Source organism: Sapajus apella, unplaced genomic scaffold, assembly GCF_009761245.1.
Source record: "Sapajus apella isolate SASKATOON/1434 unplaced genomic scaffold, GSC_monkey_1.0 scaffold17, whole genome shotgun sequence".
In the NCBI taxonomy this organism is placed as follows: Eukaryota; Metazoa; Chordata; class Mammalia; order Primates; family Cebidae; genus Sapajus; species Sapajus apella.
In genome coordinates this window covers 17,168,370-17,183,141 of record NW_022436957.1, presented here as the reverse complement: position 1 = coordinate 17,183,141, position 14,772 = coordinate 17,168,370, and the positions used below count along the sequence as shown (strand labels likewise).

General features: G+C 35.2%; 1 protein-coding gene and 1 long non-coding RNA gene across 9 annotated transcripts in view; one reads left to right on the top strand and one right to left on the bottom strand.

Annotated features, from left to right (window-relative positions):
• LOC116556750 overlaps positions 1 to 1,595 on the top strand; it is a 7,450-nt gene extending 5,855 nt beyond the window's left edge. Inside the window, exons 2-3 of the long non-coding RNA XR_004271145.1 lie at positions 865 to 871; positions 1,583 to 1,595. This is a non-coding gene — a long non-coding RNA (uncharacterized LOC116556750). The remainder of the gene's footprint in view (positions 1 to 864; positions 872 to 1,582) is intronic.
• The window catches only part of CNKSR2 (connector enhancer of kinase suppressor of Ras 2), a 292,101-nt gene that overhangs the window by 166,185 nt on the left and 111,144 nt on the right, over positions 1 to 14,772 (bottom strand). The gene's annotated exons all lie outside the window — the stretch shown is intronic.

The following is a 14,772-nucleotide window of genomic DNA, read 5'->3' as shown; positions in this document are numbered from 1 at the left end:
GGTTCATCCATGTCCCTACAAAGGATGAACCTGGAAACCATCATTCTCAGCAAACTGACACAAGAGCAGAAGATCAAATACCACATGTTCTCACTCACAGGCGGGTGTTGAACAATGAGAACACATGGACACAGGGAGGAGAGCACTACACACTTGGGTCTGTTGGGGGGAAATAAGGGAGGGACAGTTGGGGGGTGGGGAGTTGGGGAGAGATAGCATGGGGAGAAATGCCAGATATAGGTGATGGGGAGGAAGGCAGCAAATCACACAGCCACGTGTGTACCTATGCAACAATCTTGCATGTTCTTCACATGTACCTCAAAACCTAAAATGCAATAAAATAAATTTTTTAAAAAAAGAAACAAACAAAAAAAAGAAGTGGAATATAAGTGATAAAGCTTGAAATATACCTCCCTAAAATATACTGGTCCTCAGATGCCTCACACACTCTCATTACTGAAGTCTGGTTTTCATCATTTGAAACTTACTTTTTGCTTTAACTGTAGGAGGAACTATTATTTTGCAATCAAGGTATTATCTTCTATCCATCTCCAACATGTTACATTTGTTCTGTAGCCACTGTTATTAGTCTACTGTGAGGTAGGTTGACAGTGTTAATCCAAAATATCTGAGACAAGTCTCAGTCAATTTAGGAAGTTTATTTTGCTAAGGTAAGGACATGCCCGTGACGCGGTCTCAGTAGGTCCTGATGACATGTTCTCATGGTGGTTGGAGTACAGCTTGCTTTTACACATTTTAGAGAGACATGAGACATCAATCAATATGTGTAAGATGTACATTGCTTCAGTCATGTAAGGCAGGACAACTCAAAGTGGGGGCTTCCAGGTTAGAAGTAGATAAGAGACAAAAGGTGCATTCTTTTGAGTCTTTGATCAGCCTTCCACTGAATATACAATTAAGTCTGGTTCAGTGAATCTGCATTTTTACATAAATAAATAAATTTGCCCACATCTGTCTTCAGATCAAGCCCATGTTCTTTCCATGGGTATTGGTACCATGAGGCTGTCTGTCTATCTTTAGGAGCTGATAAACACAATAAAAGTACAGACTTGAGAAGCAGATGCAAAAAGGGCAGAGGAAGCAATCAGATATGCATTTGTCTCAGATGAGCCTCAGAGGAATGACTTTGAGTTCTGTCTGTCCTTTGTCTACAAGGTATTTCCTTGTTGGCAAATTGTGAGGGAGGTGTGTAGCTTCTTATCTTTGTAGCTATGTTATTTAGAAATAAAATGGGAGACAGGTTTGCCTGACAATGTTCCCAGCCTGACTTTTCCCTTGGCTTAGTGATTTTGGGATCATGAGACTTATTTTCCCTTCACAACAATTTCTCCTGTCTGGTCAAGATAATAAGAATTCTCTTTTTATTTACTGTGTTCTGTCCTTGGTCCATGGCCGCACTTTGTGCTGGGTTCAGCTTCCTTACACTAAAGAAACTGTCATGCTAAATTTCCCTCTTTGTGCTAGTGCTTTTTGCATCTGCTTCTCAAGTCTGTACTTTTATCGTGTTTATCAGCTCCTAAAGATAGACAGACAGCCTCATGGTACCAATACCCATGGAAAGAACATAGGCTTCATCTGAAGACAGATGTGGGCAATCACCACATTGCCAATGACTACTGTGTGACTATAAACAAGTTATTTTATATCCTTGAGATTTACTTTCCTCAGATAGAAAATGAAATGAGGTAATAAAGATTACTTTATATGGCTGACATGCTAAGACATGATAATGCATTAAAAAGAGTCCAATATGGCTCCTATCCAAAAAAGACACCCAATAAATGCTTTTTTCTCCTGTGTTGCTTTGTCAACCCCCAAAATGCTAAAATCCTACTCATGGTATGAATTATCTCATTATTCTTAATTTAATTACCTTGCTGAGCATCTTAAAATGATCAGTAATTACACTGGTTAGTCTAGCTGCATGGCCATGATGGCACATCTCTTTACTCTCTCTGATGTTTAGGTTTCAATGTTTTCATTTTGTACTAGGTCTCACAAATTATGTGGCCCATCCTGGAATCCCATTCTCTGTATTTTTTAAAATTTGTTTTAAAAATATTCATCGGCAGCCGTGGAGAAAGGACAGAATGGCAGTACTTAACATATAAAAACTGGCTGCAGTTCAAATTGCTGCAGTTCAAACTGTATGTTTGACAGGAAGAAAAATACTATGACAGTATTAAATCTTTTAACTATTCCTTTCCTTCCGTATGTGGTTATATTTTCATTCTTATTTTCTTTTTATTTCAAGTGGGGAAGATAACATTGTTAATGCTGAAAGATTTCTATACAGGATACTTGGATAGAATGCTAATCTGAAAGGTATAAAGTCAGTATGTTAAAAAGAACCCTTGTGGTTTCTACAAGTTGAAGCATATTTCAAAAGAGTCCAATATATAAATAGAAAAGTAATGGATGTATATAAACGGCTCAATATATATACATTTCTTACAACATTCAAGGCCTCATACAACACTCTTGTAATGAACAATAGTAGCTCTCCTATTCAGGCACTGGTAGTTCATAGAAGTGGGATGGAAAAAGGAAAGGCAGAAATAACAGACTGTAGACATTTTAGGGAAAATAAAATACCAATTAGATTCATCATATTAATTTGCAAAAATTTTTCCTCAGATTCCTCTTGAGTGATTTTGTTTGGCAAATGCTTGATAAGTGCTAAGTGTTAATGAAGAATACAAAACGTGAGTAAACACGCTGACTTTACCAGCAAAGCTATCAGGATTTAATAGATTAAAGACCTTAAAAAATAGAATTAGAAAAGAAACTCCATTAGAACTTTGCTTTGTGTTTTAGGGATAACATACTAGAATCTTTATATTGCAGCATTTGGCACTTAACTAAATAAGCCAATTAGAAGGGGTATAAAATGGCCTTGCTTTACATGCTAATTCTATACTCATTACTGTATCATACATCAAGTTACTGCAGGAAACCACATTAGCAGTACTATAGGAAAATTCCAGGGAGTTATTTAACATACTTTTATAAAACCTGAATTTGGTCAATGCTATTCATTAAGTGAAATCATGTGAGATATTATATTATTACAATTTATATTTGAAACACAGTATTATCTATTACTACCCAAGCATATTCTAGAAAAAGAAAATTATAAAATAGCAAGAAAAATACATTTTTATTATAATTCAACATTATTATTAGATATCATTTGTAGATCACCTACCATGTGTCTGGCACAATGCTAAATACTTCATATTTATTATCTCATTTATCCTAATAACAACTTCCTAAAGTAGGTATTATTATAGCCTGTTTAACAGATGCAAAGAGGGGGTTAAATAAATAGCCAAGATCATTATCATAGGAGAAGGAACTGAATTCCTAATCATTATTGTGCTAATTCTGTTTCTATGCTTAGCTCTGGACTTCTTTTTTTGATCAATTTCATTTTGTATTGCTTAAAATCAATGTCTGCATTAGATGGATTTATATAATATGTTTAAACTACATTGTATAACAAAATATAAAGGCAGGCCTGCAAATGCTCTTGCAATTTGGAATGTAGTTTAGATAAGGAAAAGAACTGAGACTGTGAAAGACATGGCTCTCTGGGAAAAGCTAATGCGATTTTACCAGCAAAAGAACAACTCTATACTAGCTAGAAGAAGACTAGTAACCACTGTTTAAAAGGGATTATTTGCTATTTTTGCAATATTTATACCAAAGGATTTTGTTGTTGAGATGGAGTCTCGCTCTGTCGCCCAGACTGGAGTGCAGTAGTAAGATCTCGGCTCAGTGCAACCTCCGTCTCCCAGGTTCAAGGGATTCTCGTGTCTCAGTCTCCTGAGTAGCTGGACTACAGGCCCATGCTACCATGCCCAGCTAATTTTTGTATTTTTAGTAGAGACGGGGTTTCACCATATTGGTCAGGCTGGGCTTTAACTCCTGACCTCAGGTGATCCACCCACCTTGGCCTCCCAAAATGCTGGGATTGCAGGCTGGAGCCACCACACCTGGCCCCCAAATTCAATTTATCTTTATTTCTAAAAATAGAAGAAAAATGTGTGCCTACAATTAAAGACTAGTAAATGATATGTCTTAAATAAAGCTAAAGTGAACATGAAGTGGAAATAAATGTTTAACTGACTCTCTGGATTCTGTTATAAACTACCCAAGATGACAAGGGTAGCCATGACTTAATCTTTTAAAATGAACGAGTGCCATATGCTGACTTTTATGATATTGTGTGATTTTTTTTCTCAAGTAGTTTATATTAATTTCAAATGTGAATTAATATAATTAATACATCATATTCTCATGCTGAAATGGTAAGTTTTTGTATTCTGTTCTATACTATCTATCTATCTATACACACACACACACATATATACATATACACTTACACACACTGGCTTACCTAAATAGAAGTTTTAAAATGAAAAAAGATCTGAGCAAAACATATTTAGGATAAAAAAAATAATGCTTTCAAAATAGCTGTAAAAGCAACATTTTAGTTAATGTGGAGATTCCAAAAACAATAACCTCACATTAATATATTAACCAATAATAAGATAGCATTCTTTCATTATGTCTGGATAGATTTCTTTCATTGTCTCTGAATTTATCAGATACTTTAAAGATAAATATATTAAGTTAGCTATTGTTTTTTTAAAAAAGAAATGCAGAAAGTGTTCTAAGTGCAAACAGTGGTAAAAAGCTAAGGAACAGAAAAAAAGTCTTACGTCAGTCTGGAAGCACACTCAGGTATTATTGAGTTACTTAAAGTATTTTATTGCTTTTCTAAATAAGTGGAGTACTGTTCAATTATTCTTCCAAGTATACTGAAACAAATGAATAAAAATATCTTCAAATTAAAATATCAAAAAAATCATTTGATGCAGCAAAGAACTTGAGGCTGATATGGTTAGCACAAAGCTTTACAAAAGGAAATTTATACTTTTTGAGTATATACGTATATACAAGGAAAAGGGGTACAAAATATAAAACCAAGATAAATTAAGGAAGCAACAAATAGATATACATTTTAAGATGGCAATAATGATGTGAAAGTTACAATTTAAGTACAGTTTAAACAATTCAGGTTTATTATCAATAGCATAGCATGGAAAATAGTAATGAAAATTTATTTTGATAAATGGTATGTACAGGTTTAAATATTTATTGGTATAAATATTTCAATTAAAATGTCTAAAGAAAAAATCTGTTTTTATTTTATTGTTTTATTTGAATATTAGTGTAATTCAGTATGATAAGTTCTGCAACTCTGTGCCAATGTAGGATGACATTTGCATTGCACTGGGGGAATAAGGGAAGCTTTTTTTTTTTTAAATAAAGTATCATACATTTACTCTGATATTAAATTGTGAGAACTCTAAGTATATGCCTCACTAAATATAGTATGTTTAGTATCTTAGTACTTAACAGATCTCTGTTGAGCTAGAAATTTTGCACTCTTATGAGGGTTCCCTAACAAGGCACAAGTATTGAACAATCATAGGTAACTTTGAAAGAGTAAAATTCAGAAACAGAATTTAAATTAGTATTTAAAATTATTATTCTATATACATATTCTCCAAAACAGAAAGAATGTCTTGTTCATACGAGTAAAGAGAATAGAAGGAGAAACAACTTTGTAAACTTGAAAAACTAACATAATAGAATAAAACTCCAATTTTAATCCAATATTAAAATTATATTTATATACAGCAAAGATTAAGATTTTCAAATAGCTTCAGAAAGCAAACAGTTGCAAGTAAATAAAGGTCATTTGAGCTTCATCCCAATAAGGCCTGGAAAACTCCTACAATCCCTTTACATTTTAAACTCTCAAGGCAGGAAAAACACAACAAAAACCACCAGCTTTCACTAAGCCATTCATGCCTTCAGGGATCACTAAATGTCTGTTACATGATTCAAATGGCAACTACTACACTCAAGCATTTCATAGCCTGGGACAGTGTTTCTGCTAATGTATTTGGTTTCATGCTTAACATCACTGACATTGAGTATGCTGCCCTTGTGTTCCTGATAACAGAAAAGAAGCAATGACCCCAAGAGCCTATTATGCATTAAAACTAGTAAGTCAAAATGCACGATCTTAAAAGCACCATTTCCTTCTAATTTCTTACATTTTCCCACATTAAAACTTAAAGGTCCTAAAGTTTATTGACAGTGTTAGTCCTGTTACTACAAGCTTCTAATTACTTAAATCCTTATATTCATAGAATTTTGAGACAGATGATTTAAAATCATTTTGTTCAATCTTCCTGAATGACACTTGGGGATCCCTGAGAGGTTAAGTGACATGCACAAGTCACACAATAAAATTAATGGAAAATTCAGGACTAAAACCCAGAAGTATTGATGCTTAGTCAAATGCTCTTTTCACAATGACATGTTGTTGCCTTTAATCAAAAAAGTCTTTATAATAAATAAGACATGAATCTAATAAGTTAGGAGGCAATATAGTATCTTATATTTAAATTCTCAAAAGAATTGTTTTCATATTTATTCTCTGTTGGCTACTAGTCTCTTTTTGGTTTTATTTTTAAAAATACATTTTTTGTTTTTATTCTTTTTGAGTTGAAATTTAAATTAATGATACTGTATTAGGTATCTATAGCTGTGTAACAAATTACTACAAGGTTGGAGGCTTAAAGAAACACACGTTCTCTCAGTTTCCATGGCTCAGGAGTCCAGGCACTGGAACCAGTCCCAGGTCTCACAAGGCTGAAACCAAGGTGTCAACTTGGCTACACCCCTACAGGGAGGTATAAGTAGGGAAGAATCTGCTTTCAAGTTCATTCAGGTTGTTAGCAGAATTAATTTCTTTGTGGTTGTGTGACTGAGGTTCCCACTTTCCTGTTGGCTGACATCTGGAAATTGTTCTCAGCTCCCAGAGGCTGTCCTCAGGCCCTCACTGTGTGAACCCCTCCTACAGGCCCTCTCACAACATGGCAGCTGATTTCTTCAAGGCCAGCAAGGTAATATCTACCACCTTTGAATCTTGTTTTAAAGGGCTCACATGATTAGGTCAGGCCCACCAAGATAATCTCCCTTTTAATTATATTAAAGTCAACTGACAAGAGACCTTAAATACATCCTTGAAATCCATTCACCTTTGCCATAGATCAAAACCTAATCATGAGAGTGAAATTCATCATATTCCTTGGTCTCAACCACACTGAAGAAGAGGGCAATTATACACCGGGGGTGGGGCAGGGATCCTAGGGACCATCTTAGAATCCTGTCTACCATAGATGTTAAAGGAAAATCATCAATAGAAAGACATAAAAGAAAGTCACTGAAATTAAATGCCTATAATTTATGACCTTAGAATTAGATTTCAAAGTCATCTGTAGAGGCAGCTATAGTATAGTGATTAAAAGCCTCAGACTGAATAGTAACTTCACCACTTACTAGCTCCATGACCTGGGGAAAGTTGTTTAATCCCTTTGTGTGCCTCAGTTTCCTCATCTATACAATTGGGATAAAAATAATACCAATCTTACTGTATTGTGAGGAGGACTAAATGAAACAATAACTGATATTTATTGAGAGCTTACTATAAGTATTCTTCTAAGTCATTTACATGTATTAACAAATTTAACTCCCACAACCTCCCTAAGAAGGGAATACTGCTATTATCTCTATTGAACAGATGTAGAAATGGAGGCACAAAGGTGTTAAAAACTTGCTCGAGGTCACACAACTTTTAAATGGCAGAGCCAAGTTACAACCAGGCAATTTTGCTTCAGTTCCTGCTTGCTTAACCACTGTGCTTTGAACACTGCTTGGCACGTAACTATCAAATATTTTAATGCCTAGTGAGCCCAATATTGAGATAATAATATAGCCTAAAAATTACACTTTAAAATAATAATCATCTAAGAATGATAATGCCAATGCCAAAACAGTGAGAAAATGTCAGTCCCAAATATATACCTTCTTTGATGAGCAAGAAGTAGACTCATGGCACTTCCAACTTACTTTCAGCTACTCAGCTGAAACAATCTGCTATGAATTAAGAGTTGGGATAAGAGGCTTCACCACTACTTTCACTTCTGATAGGGAAATAGAGTAAGCCGAAAGCCAGAATTGGATCTGGGACCATCTCAATTCTATTTATCTGCTGTTTCACAGGCAGGAAACAGAGACAAGCGGGCTTGTGGCAGGTTCCCAAGAAGATGAGAAATCACTCATTAGAGGACATACAACTTTCAGGCTCAAGAAAAAGAATAGTCTGGACATATTGGTAGCTCAACTAAGATGTAGGTTATTAAAAAAATGTTTTGATTTTTGTTTGGATTTTATATTCAAATAAGAGTGAAGCAGTTCATAACAATTAGATGAGCTTCTAGAAATTTAAGGCACTATATATACATTTTATGGGTAAATATTGGGAACAAATGGCAGACATCTGGGAGCGATGTTTTCACTTATAGTCGAGAAATGTGAAGTTGCCATATGTAGTTTTATGGAGGTAAGAACTAACCATACTGCCAGTTATGAGTTTTGTGGCTCTCAGCTCTAAATTCATCTTCAGTGCTTACTCTGTGATAATGGATTGGACTCTAAGCATTTATTTTGTACATAAGCACACTGTTAAGTTTTTGTCAATAGAGGGCAGTGGAGGGACACAGCAAGGAGAAGAAGGTTTCTAGGTTCCCCATCGGCTTTCTTTTATTTTTTCTTGTTCCTGCTGCAGGGTCCACTAGCAGTGCATATTTGTGGGGATATTGGTAGTGCTGTGCCCCAGCTGCATGTCCAGATCACACAGTCCCCCAGTGACCTTGCAGCCTCGGCCTAGGCTCAGTGATCAACTTGTTCTCCAGACCTGTTACAGCATCATCCTAACTCTTGCTGTGAGCCTTCCCAGCAGCATCACTTGTCTACATCCTGGAAGGCTGTCTTCCACTTGCCTGGCAACTGTGGATGAGCTCTGATCTAGGCAACCCAATGAAGCTGCAGCCATACCTTCTTAGCCTTGGTAAGGGTGTTCCACTTACAAGATATCCTTCCTTGGGTACTAGTCCTCAGTTGTAGGGCATGGTGTAGGGTGCTCTTTACATGTTTGCAGGTATTTCTTATCAAACTTCCTTTAAGTTACTGTGTGGCTTCTGTTTCCAGACTGATTCAATTATCTTGTTGAAAAAATTTTTACATTGACAGTGACTATAACTGCACTTTAAAAAATGCATAGCATTGATCCAGCTATCTTGCTACTGGGTATCTACCCAAAGGAAAATAAATAATTATATCAAAAAAATACTTGCACTTTTGTGTTTATTGAAGCATTATTAACAATAGCAAAGGTATGGAACTAAACAAGCTAAGTGTCCATCAACAGACTGGATTAAAATGTGATATATATGTGTGTATATATATGTCTCTGTGAGTGTGTGAGTGTGTGTGTGTGTGTGTGTACACACACCATGGAATACTACTCAGCCATAAGAATTATGAAATCATGTCTTCTGCAGCAACATGGATGGAACTGGAGGCCATTATTTTAAATGAAATAGAAAGAGAAAGTCAAATACCACATATTCTCACTTATAAGTGGGAGCTAAAAAATGCATATATGTGGACATAGACTGTGGAATGATAAACACTGGGGACTTAGAAGAGTGGAAGGGTGGGAGGGGGTAAGGGGTGAGAAATGACTTAATGGGTACAATGTACACCATTCCGGTGACGGCTACACTAAAAGCCCAGATTTCACCACTATGCAATATATCCATGTATCAAAACTGAACATGTGAGCTCTAAATTTATTTTTAAAATATGTAGTGTCCTTGGTCATATGTAGGGTGATCTTAAATAAAGACAGTCCTTCAGTTTATCACTTTATATGGCCGTACTGCTTTCTAATGATCTTGTGCATTTGTCACCAATTAATTATGGCATTTAGATCTTAAAAGTCACACACACTCCAAGTTCCCAATTTAATCAGAAAGGCTAATTTCACTTGTTTACAGCTAGTAAATGCCAGAACAGGGTCAGGATGCCTAACCTTTTAACCCTCAGACTGGTGCTCTTTCTACTATAGTATTATACTACTGTGAGGACAAGGATTGTACTCTCAGAGTCAGTATGCATATAAAAGCATTTTGCAATGCATAATGTGTTCAGCAAATGCAATGTTAGCAAGAACATCTATATAAATAAATATACTGCCTTATAAAATGTCTACCTAAATCACAGTCAGAAACACTAAAACCAGATTGTGTTAATTCTTCACATAGGCCACACACATTTTCTTTTTGTCCCAGGAAAGACAAACATCTTCCACCTCCATCACGTTATATCTGGATTTTTCCTTTTTCCTTTCTTGCATGAGGCATCAGTTGTGGAGAATTTATAGTTAAAACAATTTACAATGCAATTAACCATCAAAGTGTCAAAATCTGAAAATAATGTAACATAACACTAAAGAATCGAATGCCTATTTCAGCAACATTTTTAGCACATTTCTTCAGGCTGACCACAAAGATAGTAAAGGGGGCTGAGATAGAACGGTCATCTTAACTTCCAAAACATAAAGAAGCACCTTAGGCTTTTCATCTATAAAACTCAGTATTAAGAGTTCATGTTTTAGTGAGATTGACCATAATTTATATGTTCAAATGCTACAGTTACCGCCAAAATCTCAACCATATTGAAAAAAAAAAATCAGTTTGCGTTTGGATCAAGATTATAGCTTTTAGAAGAGACTGGGCTAGAACTGGCAAAAGCTGCCTCATCACAGCATCAGAGACCTCCTGAAGACCAGTTAAAATTATTTTTAAGGATTTTTAAGTCACTAGAGTACCACTGTTTTCAAGAAATCTCTAAAGATAAGGTATTAATATTAATATGATCACTTCTATTTCATTGTGAGGCATGCTGCTACCCTAGTATTTAAACACATCCTCAGGGTTTTGATCCATAAGAGGAGGAAAGCTATGCTTCTATAAACAATATGATATAGATGTCAGGGCAAAGACTAAAATGAGCCCTTTACTTTCTCCTCCAGGCTCCTTTCTTACATCTGTTGGATCTATGCAGTTTAAGCTATTTCTAGTCTGGATAGCACAGAAGACATAATAATCTCACCCCAGATGGAGTTTAAGGGCAAGGAATTCATAAATTTAAAGAAAGGAAAAAAATTACACAGAATGTTTATGAAATAAAACAATACTTAAGATGCCAAAATAAGCCTAATTCATTAACAAACCTAAATAACTAAAGAAAAATATAGCTTGGAGAAAAAAAAGAGAGAGAAGAGAAGAAAGCATTCCTATGTTCCATAAACTGTAAAATACTATATAACTATAAGATAATATTAACACTAAAATAATAAACAGGTATTTGCTATATTTATTATCTTTACACAAATAATGGGGTTAAATACTAAAATACAAAGTTCCATATACAAGGCCACACCTTTGGCTAATGTAAAAGATGTTTTTGTGCTCAGAACAATCTGATTTAAACGGAGTGGCCTTAATGATTATGGCTGGACTGGGATTTCCACGAGTTTAATCAAAGCCGACAAGTGTTTCAGGCTCACCAATGAGAGCAGCAGGGCAGGGACAAGCAGAGGAAGTCTGCAAAAGCACAAGCTCTGAAATGACTTCTCAGAAGAGCTTATCACTCCAGACTCAACGGCTGTATTGAAAGATAGGAGTGAGGAGAAAGTATAGAACTGAAAACTCCAGATTCTCTGTAACTCATTTATTATATAAAACAAGGATCTGCACTGAGTAAAACAGATGGGCTCCAACATGCCAGAGAATGTGTAATCCAGAACAAAACCTAACTGGAAGGAAAAAATCAGATCAATAAAAGTGAAACATAATACTATTTATCTTTAGTCGATAATCACTGAGATATATAACTACATTGATTATCTGTATTGCCTTTTGTCCTTTATGGTTTCACTCTATTGTCTGTTCCATTGTATTTAATGGCAAATTCCAAGGAAATCCAAGCTGTTCAGTCTCCTTTTATTCATTCTCACACTTCCAATTAACAGACATCCCTGCCCAACACTGCAACCAATCTCCCTTCCCACCAGGGATTTTGGTATTCACAGCCTAATTCTTTCTGATTTTAAGCAGAAATACTCTCTCTAATTTTAGAGGTGAGAAAAGTGTACAGAAAATCTAGCCTAAGGAGTGTCCCACTCCATTCTGAATAGTTCAATATATGTACTATGAAATCGTCCTTTAAAAGCAATCAGAATTCTAAATATGCTAGAATAAATATATACTTTGATACTTTTTCATTATGAAAGCAATGCAAATTAAATGAAAAAAATTGGGAAACACATGCTTTTGCTATGGTTTAATTTCTGCTCCCATGTTGTTAATTTAATGAACTATGTTCTTAGTTCATTTTGCTCTCAGTTTATAGTGGTCTTACCTTCTTTACAGCATGGTATTCTTTTTTAATACAGGTAATATCTTTTGACTTATATTGAAAACAAACGTTAAAAAGTGTTCTTAATAAACCTGCTTCATGGGGAAGGATTTTCTTCTAATACATTGGAGTATACTTCCTCTACTCTTTCCCATTCTTTTTATTTACTCATCCTTCAATACAGATCTATTTCAGGGAAAGACACAACAGCTCACAATCTCAGATCTCTATCTCAGTTTGCCCATGTGTTGAACGGCTCTCTGATGCTGGTACAGGTTCAGTATCCCTAATCTGAAAATCAGAAACTTTTTAAGCACTGACATGATGCTCAAAGAAAACATTCATTGGAGCATTTTGGTTTGGTATTTTCAGATTAGTGATGCTCAACTGGTAAGTATATTATGCAAATATTCCCAAATCCCCCCATAAAAAAATCTGAAATCAGAGACACTTCTAATCTCAGGCATTTCAGATGAGATACACTCAACCTGTATTGCCTTGTGAAATTCCTAGGATATAGCAAGTTTTCATAAGTGGTAAGTTCTCCTTCCTCTTGAAAATTGCCTTCCCTATCCTCTGTACAAAATAAAGATTTAGAGGTAACATTTAGGCTAAGAAAGTTGATGTTCTTGTGCCTATCTCAAGCTACTATAATCTCTGTTCAGTCACGTGAGGTCTCCTCCTTTTTCCTTCTAAAAGGCAGCCATCACTGGGGATGTTCTAAAAACCTATTTAACTCACAGTGCAGTGTGCTAAAGTAAAGAGGTTCCTAAGAACTATTAGCATATTACACAGGATTCTAAATCTGCCTGGCACCAGAAAGATTTCAGCCATGCTCTTTAGGTCGGTCAATGGTTGGCTACCAGCACTGTTTTCACTCCTTACCCATTTGAAATTCTTACTGATTTGTTAAAAATACTTATTTTTTAGAAATAATTTCTGGGTACATAGTAGGTATACATTAGGTATTTATGGAGTACATTAGATATTTGGACACAGATATATAATGTGTAATAATTACATCAGAGTAAATGGGATATCCATCACCTCAAGCATTTATCATTTCTTTGTGTTATGAACATTCCAATAATACCCCCTCAGTTACTCTAAAATGTACAACAAATTATTTCTGACTGTAGTCACTCTGCTGTGCTATCAAGTAGTAGATCTAATTCACTGTATCTAACTATAAAATATTCATTTTCATCTAGATTTTGGGTTGCCATTCAGGCATTTCTATGGATATTTTAGTAGTTTATTTTTCTAATTAACACATATTTGTTATGCTATATTTAACCATTATACAAACACAAAACTTAAAATTAATGCCCCTAAAATTTATCCTATTTCTCGCAAAAACAACCAACATTAAGTCTGTTGCATAGTTCTTCAAATTATTTTCTTCACTATAAATATACTGCTTTTTTACACAAACGTTATGCCTTATCTACTGTTTGAAGCTTGCTTTTGTGAGTTATGCAAATCTTGATTTCAATCACTATAAGGACATTTTATGTGATCCAAAATACTTTAAAATTTAGATTGCCGCTTAGAGGTGTTTTATTGTACTAGACACCCCTTAAGCTCCATCTCATACCCACTCAGCCCACTCTTTTCTCCAGCTACTGCTGTGGCAATGTGCTTCACCTCAGTTGTACTGCCTTTGCTTTCTATCCTACAGCTCTCTTGTACCTCCAAAAACCTGGTAGTGTGAGAGAGTTAACATCCCAAGGCGCTATCTTTGACCAATGGGATAACTGGATTAGAGCAAGCAGATAAATTCTCCCTCTTCAATCTTTGTCAGGCAGGTTGGACAATTCCGAGGCACATTCTGCAGGGCTTCTCAGAAGGTCCTGATGGGATCAAACTTCAGTTCCCTGTAGCGGTTAACAACTCTAGAACCCATACTGATTCTCCTTCTCAGTACTGCTTCTGTGCCTTGGGATCACTAATCAACATAAACTATCCATTCAAGCCTTTGCTGTAGTCTCTGTTTTCCAGAAAGAACCCAGGCTAAGACGCTCATAGAGAGTACATATTGTACTTAGAATATTCAAGTATCATAGAAACAAGTAAAACATTAAAACTAGCTCACAATTTCATCCTAAACAAGCTATATAAAAACTCAGGCTTTTGATTTTCTGGTACATATAAAAAGGAGATAAAGAGGAAATTAAAAACTCTAAATAATAAAATATAACCTAACTAAATAAATACTGGAAAGAAGACTACCAGATTATAAAGCTCTGCCTAGAAAACTTACTGATTTATTTCCTCCCAGAAACAATCATTCATGAAAGATATTAACATACCAATTTTATATAATAAGAACAAACTCTC